Here is a 20,308-nt window from a genome sequence, read left to right as displayed (position 1 = left end):
GAGCAGGAAGGACAAGTAGGCAGCCTCCGTGAGGGGGTTCAGTCCAGCTGTGCTGGTAGTTACAATAACAGTAAAGGGGTCAAATATCCCAGTTAGAAAGGAGAGACTGTCAGGGCAGCACTGAAAGTCTGGTTACGCTGTTTGCTAGGGACACATCAAACGCGAATGGAAGAACGGAAGAGGAGACAATGTGCAGTGCTAATCAGAAGGCTGGTAGCGGGGCTGCACTGATCACAAAGTGGTCTCCCAGGCAGAGCGCCCCACAGATAGACAGGAGCCTTCGTCGTAGTGAGGCAGCAGGGAGCTGCAGTTATAAATTTAGTTTGCATTCAGTTACACAGTCTCAACATGTCTACAGCAAAAACTGACAGGAGTAGGAACAGAACTGGACTAATCTGTACTCAGAGTAGGAGATTTTTTAACTCCTTCCTCAGCAACTGGCACACTGAGCAGGAAAAGTTCAGTAAGAGGTAAAGGATCTGACCAGCTTGACCCGCTGGACTCATGTGTGCGGCACTCAGTAAATCCATCCTTTCCTCCTCGTGGAACATTAGGGAAGCTGACCATGTGCTGGGCCATAAAGCAAGTCTCAACAGGTATGGACATCTCTTCACCCAGAGTCTGTCCTTGGCCACAGGCAGGTGTAGCAGAAACCAGTGGCAAAGAGGAGATACCGCACTCACATCCAGAGTGAGAGGCTGAGTGATCTAGAGTTCAAAGAATCACTGTGGAAATTAGAATATATTCTGAATGATAAAATACATCTAAGCCTGTGGGATGTAGCTAAAAGTGAGCTTAGAGGAATATTTGTAGCTTTACGAGCGAATGTTAGACATGAAGGAAAGTAGGAAGTCACCTCAAGAGGTTAGAAAAAACTGTAAAACAGACACAAAGGACGTAGAAGCTGGACAGTGATGAAGGTCAAAGCAGAAATTAACGAAACAGAAACCTATCAAAACAATCAGTAAAGAGGCATTACTTCCTAACTCATTTCATGAGGCCTCCAAAACCTTGGCACCAAAACTGAGACACCTTAGAGGAAAGGAGGGTTATGGGGCAGCTCGCTGCCGAGAGAGGTGGGAGGTCCTAAACTACATCATGTCTCCTGGGTCCAGCTGTTCATGTTTGTTCCAAGGACAGTGCTTTTCTAACATTTGAAAATCAGTCAGTGTAAATCACCACATTAACAAAGTAGAAAAATCATATATCATCTTAACAGAAGCAGGAAAGGCATTTGGTAAAATTCAATATCTGTTCATGGTTAAAAAAAACCTTAACAAAATAGGGATTAAGGGGAACGTCCTTAACCTGATAAGGATATGAAAAAGCCTATTGCATGTGTCAGACTTAAGCTTTCCCTTTGAGATCGAGCGAGGAAAGATGTCTGCTGTTACCATTTCCATTTAAATGTTTACTGCAAGTCCTAGTCAGTGTACTAAGAAAGTAGAACAATGGAAGTTAAAAAACGGGGCTTCCCTGGTGGCACAGTGGTTGAGAGTCCGCCTGCCGATGCAGGGGACACGGGTTCGTGCCCCGGTCCGGGAAGATCCCACATGCCGCGGAGCGGCTGGGCCTGTGAGCCATGGCCGCTGAGCCTGCGCGTCCGGAGCCCGTGCTCCGCAACGGGAGAGGCCACAACAGTGAGAGGCCCGCATACCACAAACAAACAAACAAACAAAAACGTGCAAAGGAAAATTCTCCCATGATGTGATCGTAACATGGAAAAATGCAAAAGAATCTATGGATTCTTAAAATTAATGACTACGTTTAGCAAGGTTGCTGGATATATGATCACTATACAAAAATCAGTTGTGGACACAGTTTGAAAATGACATGTAGATTCAATGTAATTTTAACCAAAATCCCAACAGCTGTTTTGTGGAACTTAAGATGATTCTAAAAATTTTGTGGAAATGCAAAGGGCCAAGTGTAGCCAAGATATTCTTGAAGAAGAATAAGGTAGGAAGACTTCCTCTATGAGCTGCTGAAACTTATTATAAAGTTAGAGAAACGTAAAACTGTGGAAGTGGCGGCACACAGATAGATGGATAGACAGATAGACAGCTGAGTGGGAGAGAGAGCAAGAAACAGACCCAGCACCTGTGGACGTCAGGCCGTGTGTGCAGAGCAGGGGTGAGTGTGGTCTTTTCAGTGGTGCTGGGGTAAGTAGGGGTCTACGTGGAAAAAGAGAGTGAAAGAGAACCTGATTCTCCCTCACGCCGTGCAAACGCAGTTAATCCAGCTGTGTCGCAGATCTCCCTGGGAAGGGCAAAATGCGAGTTAGTAGGGGTTAAAGTAGACGCACATGTCCGTGGTGTTGGGGAGGGAAAGACTTTTTAAGCTGAACACAAAAAGCACTAACCATAACGACCAAGGCTGACTCTGACTCAGCGAATACTCGGAACCTATGTTCACGCAAGCGCATCTTCCCTCGAGGGCAAGGACGGGGCGGGGGGACACGAGTGCGGTGACCCACGGAGGCTCCTCACAACACCTACCAAGGCAAAGTGGGCAAGAGATTCAAACAGGCCTCTGATGAGAGATGATCCACAGTGGCAAATGCGGCCTTGGAAAGGCTTCCAACCACATTAGTCACCAGGGGGGCAAGTTGCAGCCAGTGAGGTCCACGTCCCAGGAGGTCTGGAGTGGAAGAGACTGGCGGACGGCGTGAATGTTGGTGCAGACGTGAAGCAGCCGGACTCTTGCCAAGCACGGGGGAGTGTTTGCTGTCACTAGGGACACTGCAGTCATAGATGTCCCGAGACTTAGCATCCCTCGTGTCTGAGACGGCACCGTGTGGACCAGGAGGCAGGCAACAATTCAAGGCGGCATTGTCGTGAGGCTCCCAGACGAGGCCACCTCTCCTACCCACAGTGTGATTGGCTCGTGCTAGAATGCCCTGCGGCTGCCTCGTGGTGTGCAGGTGTCACGGGAGCAGATGGACACCAGAGAGCGCGTCTGCACAGTTCCATCTGTGTGGCTGTGGCTCGTGGTGGCATGTCCAGTGCAGAACCGTGGCGAGAAGCGGCGACATGGCTACGCTTTCTCTGTGACTTGGTGGGGCAGCGTCGCGGGGGACGAAAGGGGAGGGAGGGGAGGTGAGCTGATGACAGGTGGGGGGAGGTGGGGGCCGTGGGGGGCGTCCTCCCTGAAGGGCTCTCGAGACGGGAGGTGTGCAAGCATCGGGTGGGTTTCTGTGAGTTTTGGTCCTGCTCACGGCGGATGGTCGCCAAGGAGGGCGGGACCCGAGAGGCGGGGCAGGAAGAGTGGAGTCTGCACTGCAGGCCCGCCTCTGCCTGCAGTGTGTAGAGCCGGTCTCAGAAAGAGCGCCTTGCGTTTGTGGGACATCTTCAAGGCTCCCAGGGCCTCGAAGTGGGACCCGGGTGCAGGGGTCCCAAGCTGAGCAGTGCAGGCCTAAAAGGGAACAGTGCCCCAGCCCAGTTTCCGGGAGCTGCCCCTCCCCGTCACCCCCTGGAGGCTGTTGACCCATGTTGTGCGTGGAGCTGGCTGAGCCACTGCTGGCCGTTGGCAGGAGTTTCTCTGTGCCTGCCTCCTCCGGCCGTCAAAGGCAGCCTGTGCTGGTTGCTCTCACCTGAGCGGGCCCAGGGGTTGTTAGCAGGACTGGCAGTGCCCGGCCTGGACAGCAGGGGGCGCTGAGGCCACGCGGTTCCCTGCCTGGCCACTTGTCCAGACTTCTCTGCTCTGGAGGGAGAGGGGGCTTTGGGGGGTAGGGGACTTCGCCTGGTCCCTCTGTTGCTGAGGCTGAGGTCGAGTGAGCTGCTTTGTACCAGCTCCCTGAGCTGTGCTGGGCTGGCCCCTGAGACTGACCCCTACAGCAAAGGCCGCAGGACCCCAAGCTGGGCCTCAGACCTGAGACTGAGAGCCCGGTTGCCGGCTGTGGCCACTTGTCTGGTTTGGTTCACTCCTTCCCACCTCTGGCTCACCTCTGGGACACTCTGGGCGATTTCCAGAAGTCCCATTATCCAGGGTGAAATCTACTCAGACATTTCAAAACAAGCTCTTTTTACCCCTTTCTTACTTTTGCTGTTTTCCTATTTCTAGGGGAATTTAACTTTGAAGTTTTTGCTTATTTTTTTAAAAATTTAATTTAGTTTTTTGTTTTTGGTTTTTTTGGTTTTTGTTTTTGGCTACACTGTACAGCGTGTGGGATCTTAGTTCCCCAACCAGGGATTGAACCTGCTCCCCCTGCATTGGACGCACGGAGTCTTAACCACTGGACCGCCAGTTTTTGCTTTTTTTGGTTTTTGACATGCTAGTCTACTCTTTAAACTATGCACATAGGAAATTATCTTAATTCTCTTTAAGATCCTATTAACTCAGGGCCATATACTAGGTTTTCTCAGTACCTTGAGTGTCTCCTCATTCGGTGACTGGTTTTTGAACGCCTACCGTGTGCTGACGTTATTCTGGCTCTGTGGACAGCACTGGACAAAACTGACACCAACCCCTGCCCCGGAGGAGCTGGCCTCCCAGCAGGGATGGATGGACATGAGGGGCGGGAGGTGGGGCACGGGTGCTGCGGGGAGTAGGAGGTGGGCAGGGCAGCTTCAGGGTTTGGAAAGGGTCCCTCTGGCTGCTAAGCCGAGAATGAACAGTAGGGGTGTCGGGGCAGGAAGGGGGACAGTTAGGATTACCCTTTGGGCCGCATGGTGGTTCGGGTGAGGGGAGGGGTTGGGGAGTGGGGGGCTTGGGCCAGGTAGATGGCGCATGGTCAGACTTCTCACCTCGGCAGCGCTGTGGGGAGACTCGAGGGTCCCCGCCCACAGGGGTCACAGCCGAGGCCCTGAGGCGGCCGCGGGAGGCCTGGGGAGAGGAGCTGGGATGGCAGGTGAGGCCGCGTTTCCTGAGCATCTCCCCATGGCGGTCACCACGGTCGCTGTGCACCCTCCTCCGGTTGTGCCTTTTACCCACTTAGCCTCTTCCTCGGGAAGTCTGGGCATCCCCGAGTGAGGGTGGTCTGGCCCTCGCCGGCGTCCTTGCCCTCGTGAAGGGGCGGGGGGCCGGGCAGGCTGACACAGGCCTGTCTCTGAGCTTGTCTGCGCTCATCTCCCTTGGTTACTTTGAACCTTGAGTAAAGCGCGTGTCTGTCCCCTCCAGGCCCAACTGTGCCCGGGGCTGGGCGGAAGCCTCGGGAAGCCCTGGTGGGTCCAGGGTATTAAGGAGAATGTGCCCTCCCTTTTGCAGCACTGGCGTGGGGCGGGGGATGGTGACTGGTGAGAGGCTCCTGGGGAGACAGGTGACTCTGCAAGGAACCCACAATGAAGAAGGAGCTCTTTGGCCCTGAGACCCCACCTGCAGCCCCTGGCCCTGGGATGCAGCTCGCCAGGGTCCCCAGTTCCCGCTGGACGCCCTCCCCTGCCTCTCATCTGTCCCTTCTGGCCGGAACCCCTCCCCAGCATACTCCCTGAGCTGCCCTGACCCGGGTCTGCGCACCCCACAGGGACTCTCATGCCATTTTTAGCTCAGGACGGACCCCCGGGCAGGTGCGGCCCCAGGGAATAGAGGCCTCTGTGTTCCTCCAGCTGCAGGACTCGCCCGCGGGTGCTGTCGTTGGGCTTCCAGGCCGGGGTGCCCCCCAGACCCCCCTGCTTTCCGGCCATTTGCTCTCTTGTGGAGGTGCCAACAGGATGGCTGGCCTCAGCTCACAGAGGGGGCTGTCCTGTCAAGGCCGAGCTGGGCAGCTCCACGCCGTCCGCTGCCACCAGCCTTTTCTTCTCCTGCCCGAACCAGCACTTGCTGGGTTTGTCAGGGGCTGTGCTGGGCTTTGTGGCCCCGGGTCTGAAGCCGCCGCCCCCTGGCCCCAGGTCAACACCAGAATAAGGAGGATGCAATGGTGGGTGTGGTTGGTGCTCAGAATGTCCTGGTCACTTGTTCCAGGAGCTCCGGGCACCTCTCTTTCCCCAGGAAGTGAGCTGGGCTCTGGGCTGCCCAGGACACCATCTAGTACCGGGGATTCTGTGGCCAGATTCTCGCCCCACCCCTTCCTCTCCTTGCCTTACGGACAGCAAAGGAGGAGACAGAGAAAGCCTGAGGGACAGAAGAACCCAGAGGGGACAGCTGCACCTGGACCCTGATGGTCCTGGGCTGCTTTTTGGGCTGAACGTGATAAACACGCAAAGTGAAATTGTTCTGCTTCTGCAGGGACACATATATTTCTGTCTGAAATGATTAAAATAAAGACAAGTTTGACACCGAAGTGGTAACCTGGGCGGCCCAGCACCTGGGTGCTAGGTTTTCCCAGGGTCACAGGAGGTCCTTTGCTTGCCCTGTGGGCGTGGCCTGTCCTGCAGTCTGTTTCCCGTCTTGGTCCCTGGTGGTCATCTCCAGGGTCTGTCTGGTGGGCCTTTGGGGCTAGGATGCTGCTGGCCCCCGCTCTGGCTGGGAGGCCAGCACCTCCGCCAAAACCCTGTGAATCGGAAATCAGCGAGGAGGATAATCAGGTCACAGAGTCACGGGCTCAACTGATCACTGAAGACCCCATGGTTGTCTTTCCAGAGCCCTCCAGCGGGTTTTCTCTGGACATGTGCTTATGTGCACGTGTGCACGTGGATGGGTGCGTGTGTGCAGGTGTGCACGTGGATGGGTGCATGCAGGTGTGCACGTGGATGGGTGTGTGTGCGCGTGTGTGAAGGTGTGCACGTGGATGGGTGCGTGTGTGCGTGTGTGAAGGTGTGCACGTGGATGGGTGCGTGTGTGCATGTGGATGGGTGTGTGTGCGCGTGTGTGAAGGTGTGCATGTGGATGGGTGCGTGTGTGCAGGTGTGCATGTGGATGGGTGCATGCAGGTGTGCACGTGGATGGGTGCGTGTGTGCAGGTGTGCATGTGGATGGGTGTGTGTGCGCGTGTGTGAAGGTGTGCACGTGGATGGGTGCGTGTGTGAAGGTGTGCACGTGGATGGGTGCGTGTGTGCGTGTGTGCAGGTGTGCACGTGGATGGGTGCATGTGTGCGTGTGTGAAGGTGTGCACGTGGATGGGTGCGTGTGTGCGTGCTGGAAGGGGAGGCTGGGCAGTGGAAAGGATGTCGCTGTGTCTAGCCCCGTGTCTCAGCCCTGCAGGCCTGCAGCGCATACCTCACAGCTCCTCCCGCCATGACGTCTGTGTGCCCAGAGGGCCTCGTTTGTAAGGGCACCCCCCCTTTCTTTAAAGATGAGGCCCTGCCAAGGAGAGGGTTCGAAGCCCCTCCAGGCCAGGCGGGCACCGGGGACCCCGGGAGCTGGAAGGAGTGGCTTCTTACGTCCTGGAGCCCCCCTCCCGGGGTGGGGGCAGCTGCACAGAGGGAGAGGCGGGGCTGCGGGTCCCCTCCCTGCCCCTCCACACAGCCCTCCCCCCCGTCCGCCAGCCGGCGAGGTCTCCCTCACCCCCTCGCTGACTCATCACAGCCCCCGGCATCCCCCGTTGGCCTGTTCCTGTGCTCCGTGGTGGCGGAGAGGGTGACCGTGGCAGCCTCTGCTCCTTCCCCTCTCCTGCTTCCGTACATTTAGTGTGTGAGAAAGCCTGTCTGAGGAAGCCCGAGCCAGTGCCCGCTGGTTATCTCTGAGAGTTCTGCCCGTGCACAGAACACTCACGCTGGCCGTGTGCGAGTTTCTCCCACGGAAACAGAGTAAGGTGGGCTCGGCGCGTTCCGGCTGGCGGCCTGACCCCCAGCCCATCATCCCCGCCCGCTGGCCCATGGGCACCACTGCGCCCACAGCCCGGGACAGGATGTGTGCCGAGGTCCTCCCGGTCTAACACGCCAGGAGCGAGGGCCGTTCCTGGAGCCCCTCAGACGAGACCCCGGGCACCTGCTGCGGAGAGGTTTTGACAGGGAAGCACCTTGGGGAGAGCAGTTTATCCCGAATGTCCAGAAAGGTAGCAGGTAGCTCTGCAGTGATACCTAGGTTCTGGAAACAGTTTTCTTTTTCTTTCCTTCTTGCCTTTTAAAACCAGGACCTGCCATGGCCCCCTCGCGTTCAGGTTGTGTCAGGTGTTGGGAGGCAGACGGCAGATCGTGGAGCGGGGGCCGAGGCCCCGAGACAGGTCTTAGGAACACGGCAGGTTCCCAGGGCTGGCCCTGCACACGCGTGCACGTGGAGCTCACAATAGACTCGTGAGCCTCTGTAATTAGCCGGCGCACTGCACCACGCTGCTAAAAACAAGTTCTCTGCAGCTGCTGTGCCGACTGAGCCGTTACCCCATCAGCTGAAGGTTTATTCTTCTGATTTGGTAGAGGAAATACTTTTAAAATGATCTCACAGCGTGATTTATGTAAACGGGTTTTTTTTTTCTTTGTACGAGACAATTGAGATAGAGTCTGAATCCCTGGCAAACCACAGCTTCCTGCAGTGTCCTGTTGCCATGGGTTACGGAGGGAGCGGGATGGAACTTCATCTGAAATGTCTTTAAACTTTCTGACGTGCACAGGCGTGTGGCGGGGCTGCATGGTGTGTTTTAGAGCTGCGTGCCTGGTGCGGGTCAGAAGTTCTCCTGTCTTAAGATGAATTTGGAAAAAGGGTTGCCAAAGGAGACTCACGTTTTAAACAGTCAGCAGGTAAGCTACTCCAGATGTTTCTCGTCACTTAAACGGAATTGTTTAAAGGAAACTTGGCATCTTGGTTACTGCTTTATTTTCAGCCTGTTTAGAGAATGGTAGCTTTTAAGTGTAAACTTTGAAAATGTCTTTCTTGTGTCTACATCATGGAGCCTGAAGTGAGTCCCGTGGAGGTAAAAGCCCGGCTCTGGGACCACAGACCAACACCCAGAGCGAGGCTGGGTTGGGGGTCGGTCACACCGGGTCCCCCTCCAACCTTTCGGGGGGACGCTGCCTGCATCCTAAGTCAGCCTTACAGAGAGCATCCATGTTTCCTTGCCCTTACCATCGTGATTGTAATAGATTTTGAAGATGAGTGAATTAATTTTGTTGAGATATTCAGTTTCGACCAGATACCTGTATTACAGTTTTTCTTACTCTTTAAATTACTGTTTCATAGCTAACATTTTCTCTTGTTTAAAATTGAAGTGTAGTTTTCTTTTTTAAAATGGATTTACAACGTGTTAGTGTCGGCTGTACAGCAAAGTGGTTTGGTTGCATATATCTAGCATTTTAAAATGTAATGAGCTGGTTCCGCTTCATATACATACATGGGGAACTACTTACCGGCAATCGTGTGGAATGATTGATTAGTATCTAAGCTTATAGAGTTGAACTTACTATAAAATGTTTTTAAAAGATTTGAGATTAAATAAAAAAAATAATTTTTAATTTCCTCTTGTGGCTGTGCTGTGTTGATGTAAAGGCAAACATAAATTTAAATTATTTACAAAAGATTGTTCCCAGTTACTGGGTACCAGTTGAAATTCATTCTTTTCTGAGAGTTGTTTCATCTTAAAATGTTCTCCTGATGTCTAGTTAGAGCCTTCTGTCGAGAACAGCAGGAGGAACTCCTTGCTCAGAAGTGACTGGTTTGGGTGTTGGGTTTAGGAAAATGACTGCATCATTCCCTTTAAATAGAAAATAGAAGTAGGTCTGCTGGACAGGCCAAGAGTCCTGCCTGTGAAGGAAGTGCAGATTTTAATGGATTTTAAAAATATTTACTATGTATTTTGAAAACTCCTTTGTACTGATAAAACTCACTTGTGAGGGTGGGCTGGTGGCTTCGATGTTTACGGGAGAGCCTGCTGCCTGCCTGCCTCTGGCCCTCTCTGCGGGAGTACTGACGTTTCCTGTCCATTCCATTTCACGTCCTGGTGGAAGAGGGAACTTTGGATACACTGTGTCTGATATATGCACCAATTGACCAGTTACTAACTTGTACATATATGTAGGCTGCATTTTCGTTCCCATGGTATATAGAAGCAAGTTTTAGAAAATGTTTTTTGAGTGAAAAAAAAATCACTAGAAATCTGCCTTTTCCTTGCCTACATAAACGATTTGGATTCATTTTGAAATTTTGCAAATGCTCAACCCAGCAAATAACAAAATCTGGTTGGTAAGGTCATATTTTAAGCAATAGGAAATGGGCTGGAAGGTGGTAGGGCAGTGTGCAGTCCTCCGGCTCTGGCCGGCTCTGCCCGCGGGCCGGTGGGAAAGGGGGCAGAAAGCACCGTGGCCTCCAGGTCAGTCCTAGTGAGAGACGTCTTGGGGTGAAGGGCAGTAGGGCTGGGGGCCCGTGTGGGAAGGCCGCCCTCCCCTTGCCGGCTCTGTGCCTCCCCCGAGCCTCAGATTGTCCATTTCTACCATGGGTGTGTCACGGGAACCCTAGGGCCCCGTCCACAGTGTGCATGTGACTTGGGAAGGGCGCTGTGTCTCTCGTAGCGCCTTCCATCTTGGAGAGGAGAACCCGTGAGCCTTGAGAGGAGACATCTCCCGTAGCCATCTAAGAAGCGCACAGGGAAGCTGATGGATGTGGACCTGGCAGGAACGCAAGGCCCTCACTGGCCAGATGAACCTGTTGGTTTCCCCATCTTTTTTTTTTTTTTTTTTTTGCGGTACGCGGGCCTCTCACTGCCGTGGCCTCTCCCGCTGCGGAGCACAGGCTCCGGACGCGCAGGCTCAGCGGCCATGTCTCACGGGCCCAGCCCCTCCGCGGCATGTGGGATCTTCCCGGACCGGGGCACGAACCCGTGTCCCCTGCATCGGCAGGCGGACTCTCAACCACTGCGCCACCAGGGAAGCCCTCCGCATCTTTTAGGAATGAGGTCCAACATAAGTAGACTTTGAAATGTATCTGCCCCTTTGCCAAAACAACGCGATCTGTCCTATTTAAACCACACTACGATGGGCTGTTACAGCCTCAGGGGCTAGTAAGATCGCAGATTGAGGAGGCGCAAGAAATTGTTGCGGGAAGAAGGAAAGCTTAGTGGGCTCCCTCTCTGGACCCCCTTGCGGACCTTGGAGCGGTGCCCGAGCGCCCCTGCCGTGTCTGACTGGCTCACTGGGGTGGGGGGCCGCGGCGGTGCTCCGTGCTGTGGCCGGGCTGCGGCCCAGGAGGGCTGCGGCAGAATTGGCCATGTGCCGTCCGGCGAGGCAACCCTACCAAGCAGAGGGCCGGGCCGGAGAGCTTGGTGACCACGCGCCACCACAGCCCGCGGCAGGCTCCACACCACATTCTGGGCTGTGGGAGCAGCCCCCCGTGAGGTCGGGGCCCCGGGCACCGCCGTGGGCACCACCTCGGCCGACCTGACCCTGCGTCCCCGCTCTGCTCTCACTGCGCCAGACCCACAGTCCGTGTCCACAGCACCCAGTGCCGCCGGGCGGAGATGTCTGGCCTGCTTGGGCGTCCACTCCGGTGGCCCGGCTGCTCCGGGAGGGCGCTCAGCCCTGTGGGTCCCGGGCGTGCATACAGGTTCTGCCGCGTCGCACTTGGGCGGTCTTTGGGAGAGTCGGGTGTGGCAGCTCCGTGCGGCCTTCCCTCTGCCCAGGCAGGTGCCTCTGGGCTCTGGAGTCCCGGGGAGAGAGCTTGCCTGACACCGGGGGCTTTACCCCTGCGTGCGCTGGGCTCTGGGTGGGATTTGAAAATAAAGGCTGCCCTGTAAAAAACGGTACAATAGTCTTTTCTGGGCGGCGCTGAGCAGGGAGGTGTCAGGACCGGCCGCAGCGGGCGGGCTGCATGGCGGTCAAGGCTGCGGGCGCCCGCTGAGGGGATGGCGCGGTCCAGGCGCAGCTGAGAGGATGCGAAGCTGAGCAGTGCGTCCCAGGGAGGAGCCCCGGAGGAAGGCAGCTCCGTGTGCTGGGGCAGTGAGGACCCAAAGCGGGAGGCGCAGGGTGGCCAGGCGTGGGCCGCTGCTCAGGGAGGAGCCCCGGAGGAAGGCAGCTCCGTGTGCTGGGGCAGTGAGGACCCAAAGCGGGAGGCGCAGGGTGGCCGGGCGTGGGCCGCTGCTCGGGGAGGAGCCCCGGAGGAAGGCAGCTCCGTGTGCTGGGGCAGTGAGGACCCAAAGCGGGAGGCGCAGGGTGGCCAGGCGTGGGCCGCTGCTCGGGGAGGAGCCCCGGAGGAAGGCAGCTCCGTGTGCTGGGGCAGTGAGGACCCAAAGCGGGAGGCGCAGGGTGGCCAGGCGTGGGCCGCTGCTCAGGGAGGAGCCCCGGAGGAAGGCAGCTCCGTGTGCTGGGGCAGTGAGGACCCAAAGCGGGAGGCGCAGGGTGGCCAGGCGTGGGCCGCTGCTCAGGGAGGAGCCCCGGAGGAAGGCAGCTCCGTGTGCTGGGGCAGTGAGGACCCAAAGCGGGAGGCGCAGGGTGGCCAGGCGTGGGCCGCTGCTCGGGGAGGAGCCCCGGAGGAAGGCAGCTCCGTGTGCTGGGGCAGTGAGGACCCAAAGCGGGAGGCGCAGGGTGGCCAGGCGTGGGCCGCAGCTCCCTTCCCTGCAGAGCGCACGGCAGGACCCCGGCTGGCCCTCTGCTGGTTGCGGGCGGCGTGGGCAGGGGCAGGTCTGAGCTCGCGCCCTTCTGTGGGCTGGCGTGTCTGAGGCGCGGGGCCCGCTCTCTGAACCTCTCCGGGAGAAGCTTCAGGGAGCCCTTCAGTTGACAAGTTTCTTTTTAGCTCAGATGAGCTGACCTGTGCTCACTGGCCTCTCCCCCCACGTCGGCTTCTCCTGCTTCTGCCGCCCTGGGTGGTCCTGACCAGAGCCGGGGTGGCACCGGGCTGCGTGCCGAGCGGTCTTTGCCAGCGGGCATCCCGTCGTGCTGGGTGCACCCCAGTCGCTCAGGCCTGCTCTGCCCCAGGTCTCTTCACCGGAAAACTGCATGGGGCGGTGGCTTTGGTCTGTCCAGGACCGCCCACTGTAGCCCACTTGACCTGTGGACTGCACAAATTCTTCTCTCCCTTTTTAACGCTCTGATTCTTGTTATCCGTAGAAGAAGAAGGCCTCCTAGCATACTTGAGGGAAATGACCATCTTCCCTTTCGTTCACATCTTCCCTTTCTTCTGTAAGGGGCTGGGTCACCTGGAACTGGGCTTCCCCTGCGTCCTGTCCCTACTTTCTCTTGTTTGTTTGCGTGGCCGCAGGCGGCTCCTTTCTCCCGGGTCCCCTCAGTGAGCGCTTCTCCCCTCGACGCTGAGCACACGGTTCTCATCTGGCAGGTGTGGAAGCTGGGCCCACCCCCTCCTGAAACAGCAGGACCTGTCTGCGTCCCAGCGTCCTGCTGCTACTTCGAGGCTGCCCTCCCCACCCCCCCTCTGCAGATCTGGAGATGCGTCCCTTAGGACGTGCGGGAGGCCTGGGGGAAGGGCCCAGCCCTGCTCCTGCCGGGGTCCCCGACCCCGGAGCCCTGCGGTCAGCAGGCCCCTGGGCTCGACCCTCCGAGACCCTCCAAGTCTGTCTGACCTTATACTTCCTCGCCCGCTGGCTCTCCCGCCTGGGGCCTTGGGGGCCCTGCTCGCTCTGCCCCACGTTGGCCCCCTTCTGTGCCATGCGCTCCGGGACACCTGCCTCCCCGGGACGGTGGGGACTTGACTTTCTGGATTAATCTCCAGCCCCTCGCATAAGCTCCTGGGTTGCAGGTTTGTGGTAGGCACCCTGCGTCTGGAGGAGTGCGCGTTTTGTTGAGTGAGTGGAAGCCATCCCAGCGCGTTCCCCACTTCCCATGCTGCCTGACCCCCAGGGCCGGCGCCCCCTGCCACTGCCCCTGGCCCGCCTGGGGAGCAGGGGCTCCAGCTCTGCCGAGTAGAGGTTTTCAGGTGGTGGCTGCATCTTGGCCTCCATGAGAAAACGTTTCAAACGTTTCCTGGGTTTGGGCTCCAAGTTCAGAAGAGAGGGGGCTTCGGATTCTGTGGACTCTTTATCCAGAAGGAGCTCCCGGTGAGCGAGCCTGTCTGAGGCTATACTCAGTGCCACTTCCTGCCCAGGGCATCCCAGGAGGCCAGCGTTTACGTTAACTTGACTTGCAGGAGTCCGGCTGTCCTGTGGGGATGCAGACATGAAAGTTGTCCCAGACTCTCTGAGACTTCCCGCCCTGTCTACACGGTGGGGATGCGGGTCTTTCTTCCGCTGGGCTGGCCAGTGTGGAGGGGGTCTTCGTCTTCATCTCAGCAGTGAGGCCAGAGGGTTCTCGTGTAAAGTTGGATGCTCACCCCAAACCCCTAGCGTTGGTGTGGCACCCGTGTGCTACCTCGTCCGTGTTCCTTTGGGCTTTTAAGTTTTTGTAATGAATGGTCTGAGGCTTCTCCAAGGGCACAGTGGAAATACTTGCTGTTAAATTCTTAGGAAAATGCTGTGATTGTGGGTTTTCGGTTTCTTCTGATTTTATTGGAGACTGAAGAGCTCTTTGGGACACACACACACACACACACACACACACACACAGGAGACGCACAGCTTGCATTCTGAGCCGGGGCCCCTGCGCCCTCCGACTGCAGGCCCCCACTGCCTGTCCCCACCCCTCACAGGAAGCGCTGTGAGCTGCCTGGTGAGCCCCGGCCCGCCTTGTGTCCGGCCACCCCGCTGGTCGCTGGGCAGCGCTGAACACACCTGTGGTGCTGTCGTCCTGCTGTCACCACAGCCTCTGGATTGCAGAGACCCTCTGCTGGGAAGTCGTGGTTTGAACCTAGAACTCTTCCTTGCTGCATGTGAGCCTTGTGTCCAGCTACCTCTGGCTGAAACTGCTGGGAAGGAACAGTGCGGGGTGTGTGTGTGCAATGCTGTGGATCCTGGGTGGGCTGGGGCGCGGGCACTGCCCTTTGGTTCGGGCCCCTTGAGGTCTATGGGAGGTCACCCCTGTGTCCTGTATGTAACCGGAGTACTGGGCATCGTGGCTGTGGAAGGCTTCTCTGGAGAAGGCGTGGGTGAAGCTGCAGCCCAGGTAGTGGGCTCTCCAGGTGAGGCTGCAGGTGAGCGCTAGGGACCGGTTGGGGTGCTCCAGGCCAAGGGGAGGGAGAGGTTGCCTCTCTGCTCTCAGAGCCGTTCACACACGGCTTCCCCACGTTTGCACAGGTGCTCTCCACGCACCACCCCAGGACTACAGCCTGCGCAGGAGATGCGTGTCACATCAGGACACACGGGGTGTGTGTGCTCGCGTGCGCGTGAGGCCGGGCTCTAAAACAGCGGAGACCCCGGGGCATTCGTGGTGTTTTGCTGTCACGTTGTTCTATCCCATCTTATCTCATTTCTTCACAAATGCTGCTAACGATGCAGTGAATTGATTTGATAGCTCCTTGGAGGGTCGTGGCCTGCTGTGAAGGCCCCTGAGCTCTCGGAGCAGAGGGCAGGCTGGCATGTGGGTGGGACCAGCAGAGTGGCCCTCCGTCCCTTGTCCGATGGCCCTTCATCCCGCCCCTTGTGGTCTTCCTGCCCCATACCACCTGCTGTCTTCTGTGCTCCGCCCAGCGAGCAGTCGCTTTAAAACTTAGACGATCGGGACTTCCCTGGTGGTCCATTGGCTAAGACTCCGCGCTCCCAGTGCAGGGGGTCTGGGTTCGATCCCTGGTCAGGGAACTAGATCCCACATGCCGCAACTAAGGGTTCTCATGCCGCAACTAAAGATCTCGCATGCCGCAACTAAGACCCGGTGCAGCCAAATAAAAATCAAATAAATAAATATTAAAAAAAAACAACTAAGGGGATCAAGCTTTTAAAAGGCCAAATAAATATAAATTAGATGCAAATTGAATTGTTAGATTCTTAAGGCTTTCATCATTGGGATTATCTCTTTTTTCAAAATGTTTAGGCAAGTTACAAGCCTTTGGTCTCTTATTTTAAGAACCAGAGATGGTTATTTAATATTTCTTATGTTCAAAGTAGGAAATTTTGTCAGTAGCTCAAAATTGAAAATATATATCTGTATATTACTATGTATCGCGTCATTAGAAAATGATATATTCTCATAACTGCTATTGTCAACTGTTACTGACAGACTCGGCCTTGGTAAACCAGAATCATATAGCACTCTTCATAGAAATTATCTAGAACGTTCCAAACATTAATTAAAAATAAAATATCTGTGCACATGTGTGGCCCAGACACATTTCCTGCTGGGAATAGATCCAAATCAGCTAACACTGAACTATCAGGTTTAAGAGGCTGACCTGAGGTATGGAGATTGTTTGAACTTAAATTACGTATCGAAAATACTTTGTAAGCTTTTAAAAGCAAATGTATTTACGTTAGTGTAAACCGCAGTCTTGGAGACATATCATAGACCTTTTTAGAGCTGTTTAGTTATGGTATGTGTTTAAACTGCAAGCACAGAAAAATGCTCACTTTCCGGCACCTTTTAACCGGCAGCTTGTTTTCTGCAGCTGCAGTTTTTGTAAGAAGAGCGTGTGATATGGGAACGTGGGAAGAACCCAAGGAGTTCAGGCTAATGAAAACGCGTTGATACAAATTATACTGCGTAACAGAACAAACGTTAGGCGAGTTAAGTTTTAGTTTGTGAAAAGGTTTATAGTGCTCTAAGCAGGCCAGGAAATTGGGGGTGCCTGACTTTAAAAGCCACGGTGAGCTGCAGTTAGTGCCTCTCACCCTTTGTGGGGGATCTTCTTTGGGAATTATCTATGGGGCTTTCTGAATGTTTGCCATTTTCGATGCTTCCCCCGTCAACCAGGATGTGCTTGAAAAGTGCAAGCCAGGCTCAACAAGGTCAATTGGGTCAGAATTGGACATGCCGATCCCAAGGTCAATAGAAACGATTTGGGGGTGGCCTGCCTTTCCCCCAAGGCTGTCGTCGGCAGGTTGCTTGCCTGCACCGTCTCATCTACCCCTACGCCAGGCACTGGCCCCCTCCCCCGCCCCCTCCCGTGACGGCATCCGTCGCCCTGTGCTGCGCTGTGTCACCTCTTTCAGCCTCACCTCCTCTGATACTGAAGCCCCTGCGATGTGCTCCGTAGCCTGCTTCCGTATCCTTCTCAAAACGGCCAAGGAATCAGACGCTGACTAGGGATCCAGCGGGCCCTTTTGGGGGATATCTCATGTCGGTTCACGTGATGGCCCAGCTCTGTCACTCCCAGGTGTGTGCTTATAAATAGAATAAATATTAGAGAGTAAATGGGAGAATTAGGTTAATGATAATTATACATTATTTGCAAATTAAGTAATCTGGTCAGGAAGTCATCATCGACTTCCCAAAAGTATGGAAACTTGGAGGGGGCAGTAGTTTTGTGTCCAAGTGATATTAAGGTGCGTCTCCATAGAGCTCTACTTTCCGATTAACGTCTGGTTGGGATGGAGACAGTTGCCAGGATAACAGGTCGCGAATAGAGAAGGTGGGAGACGCGAGGCAGGGCTGCGTACCTAGTTCCGGTGATCCTTCTGCATTGATTCGTGTCAGGAGCCATCCCAGAGTGAACTTGCCTCTCGTCAAGGATTTCTGTGCAGAGCTTAGGGCCTTGGGTGGGCGGGGATATCCGGCCGCTCGGGGAGAACCCTCAGCACACAGAGGCCACCAGCCTGTGGCTCCACAGATGCCTAGTACTTGGAAGGCACTCTTGGCACAGCTACCCAAAGTGGGGAAAGGGAAGGAAGTACATGCTCTGAGGCTGTGGCTTGTAGACTTTGAGTCCCTCCTGGAAAATGCGGAACAACTGAGACTTGGACCCAGGATGCCTCTTCCTGGTGGGCATCGTGGAGAAGTTCCCGGAGGGATGGCCTGTGGGCAGAGCAGCTCTCACTCCTGAGGGGGTTTCGCTGGCCCTGCTGCAGGCTGACCAGGATTTCCTCTCTGTGCGCCCTCCCAGTGCAGCCTAGTCTCTGCTGCTTGTTTCCTGTGCCTCCTCTCTGTGCTGCCATCCGTGTGATTTCTTTCAGGTCTGTCTTCCAATCCCCAAATTTTCTCTTCAACCTCTAATCTCTGTTAACCTCTCTACTGAGTGTTTAATTTCAGCAGTTGTAGTTCTCATTGTCAATCATTCTGTTGGGTTATTTTTCATATCTACCACCTTACTTCCTCTTTTCTTTATTGCAACTTTTATTTCTTCACAATTTCAGATGGTTATTTGACATCTGTATTAGAACCTTCCAGTGTCTGAGATTCTGTTAATTGCTATTTCTGCTGGTTCTTTCTTGTGGTGGGGTTTCCTTGGGTTTGGGGGCGGATTTTTGAATTGTGAGCTCACGTATGGGCAGGCTCACACTCTAGGAACTCCTGTGGGCCTTCCCGGAGGATTTGGTTTGTGGCTGCCGGAGTTGGGGCTCTTTGCCCCACGAGCGTCTGAGTGAGTGGACACGCGCCGCTCAGCCCTGCGTCCCGTCCCGCCTGGCGACCTTGGCGTCTGCCGGCTGCTCTCCGTTCCCTCCCCCTCTCTCCTCCCTCAGGGGTTCCCCTTGCTTCTGTGGAGCAGCAGTATGTTAGAAAGCATGTTTGTTTCTGTGCTAGCTTCACAATGTGTCTATAAATCTAAAACTGCTCTAAAAGCACGTTTGGGGAACTTTACCTGGATCTGTTCAACTGCACCAGAGGGCCCCCCACGCTGGAGTCTGGTGGCCCCCCACGCTGGAATCTGGCAGCCCCCCAGCTGGAGCCTCTTCAGATGCGCTGAGCCCGCCCTGCTCGCCGTGTCCACGCTCCCCAGCCCACCCCGCCTCCCCGTGGGCTGCCTGCACTCAGCTGCCACCTCCTTCTTGGCTTCAGGCACACTCCTGTTTCCTGGATCTTGAGTTCAGTTCATTTTGGGGATACGTGTGAGATTTTTTAGTGCATTTTGTTCAGTCTGCTAAAGCCTGAGACTTTAGTTTTAGTCACGATTGTAACATGAAGTGAGCCACGTCCTTCACATTCGTGGATTTTGCATCTTATGACTTATTTTTCAAAATTATTATTGATAGTATTTCTGCTTTTGTGTATGGCCTTGCAGATTTTCTTCTCATAATCTCCAGGGAGTAATTTGCCTTTGATATTATTTAATTACAACACGTTTGTAGGTGATTTGTTGTGAGCACGGGCAGAAGGACAGCCTCCCACAGTGCACTCATCCGCCCTGGGAAGGAGACTCACCCTGCGCTTCTCTGGTGAAAACCAGACCCTTGGCGTGTGAGGGCTGGTGGCTTGCTGGGGCCTGCTCACTGCCTGCCTGTCTGGCAAGATGAAGGTTTCAAAGCTGGACCCACGATAGCCTGTGTGTTTACTATTGAGACATATACGGATAAGGTACCGGGTTATAGTTCCAGAGTATTTCTGACCGAGGGCTCATGATGGTATGAAACGCTGACGAGCCCCATCCTAAAACCGTCAGGAAGCCTCTTCTTCTCGCTGTCAGAGGACAGACCCTTGGGGGCAGGAGGGTAGGTGTAAGTCCCACAAGGTGAGGGGCTGCGACCAAGAGGGTCCCTTGTCTTCCGTGAAGTCGAGGAGGCAAGGTCTGGGGGGCCCTGGCGCTGGCGACGGGAGGGCCAAACAGTGAGTAGGGGATGCAATTGACGTGGTGGCTCTTTTCAAAATTCGGCCACAAATACGTGCTTTCTCTCCCCCGGGGGGATGGGGCTTCCACCGGAAGCAGCTAATCTGGGGCATCTCTGTCCTCACTTGTTTGGCTTTGGCCTTAGGGGTCTTAAAACATGACCTCTGCTTGTTGGGGGGGGCCCAGAACTTGGGAAGGGGCTCCCCGTTCACCCCCGACGCCATGCACTCCGGTCTCCCTTCCCTCTGCAAAGAGGAAGGCGTGCAAGGCCTGGGGGTTCTGCACTGGGTTTATTCTTAGGGCATGGCTGGGAGGTTTCCTTGCGCCCAGCCCAGCGCTGGGCAAAGACGCAGAGGGCAGCACGTCCGCTCCGGTGCCCGGCACCGCACCAACGGCCCGCTGGCCCCTGTCCCTGCCTTGGGGCCCCGCCTGCCCGCTGCTCTCGGAGCTGTGCCTGTGCTGTGACCAGGACATGTCAACAAGGCAGCAGGTTGCCCTGCACTGAACCCGCTCCCCTTCCCGCAGTGAAGGCTCCCTGGTGTCTGTGCCACCGACACCCTCTCCTGCCTCCGCCCAGCTTTTCCCTTTCCCGACTCCTTCTCTGGAGCCCTCTCCCTCCATGTCCCAGGTGACCTTCCCTAGGTTGCAACCTCAGAACTGTTGACCCGCAGGTGGGTCCCCAGGGGGCCTTGCTCAGCTGTCCCCATCGGAGGATTGCTCAGAGCTCTTTGGGAGCCCAGCCCGCCTGTCGTTCCGGGACCTCCCTCGATGGCCTCCTCCCTCCAGTCCTGGCCTGTCCCCATCCGTCTACTCAGGGTGGCTGGGCCTGGTGGTCGGGGTTGGCTGTGGGCGAGCCCCTACTCTGCTACCACCGGGGCGGTTTCACCCCTGCGCGGGCCGGGCCTCGGCGTGAGAGTGCCGAGCAGGGCTGTGATGTGCCCAGGGCAGCGCCTGGCCCTGGACGGACAGTGGGCAGGGTGCCTGCCTCCTGGAC

At 55.8% G+C, this 20,308-nt stretch overlaps 1 protein-coding gene across 2 annotated transcripts in view; it reads left to right on the top strand.

Annotated features, from left to right (window-relative positions):
- The window catches only part of RGS12 (regulator of G protein signaling 12), a 90,239-nt gene that overhangs the window by 21,545 nt on the left and 48,386 nt on the right, over positions 1-20,308 (top strand). The gene's annotated exons all lie outside the window — the stretch shown is intronic.

The sequence above is a fragment of the Phocoena phocoena genome, chromosome 5, assembly GCF_963924675.1.
Source record: "Phocoena phocoena chromosome 5, mPhoPho1.1, whole genome shotgun sequence".
In the NCBI taxonomy this organism is placed as follows: Eukaryota; Metazoa; Chordata; class Mammalia; order Artiodactyla; family Phocoenidae; genus Phocoena; species Phocoena phocoena.
This window is presented reverse-complemented; position numbering and strand designations above follow the sequence as displayed.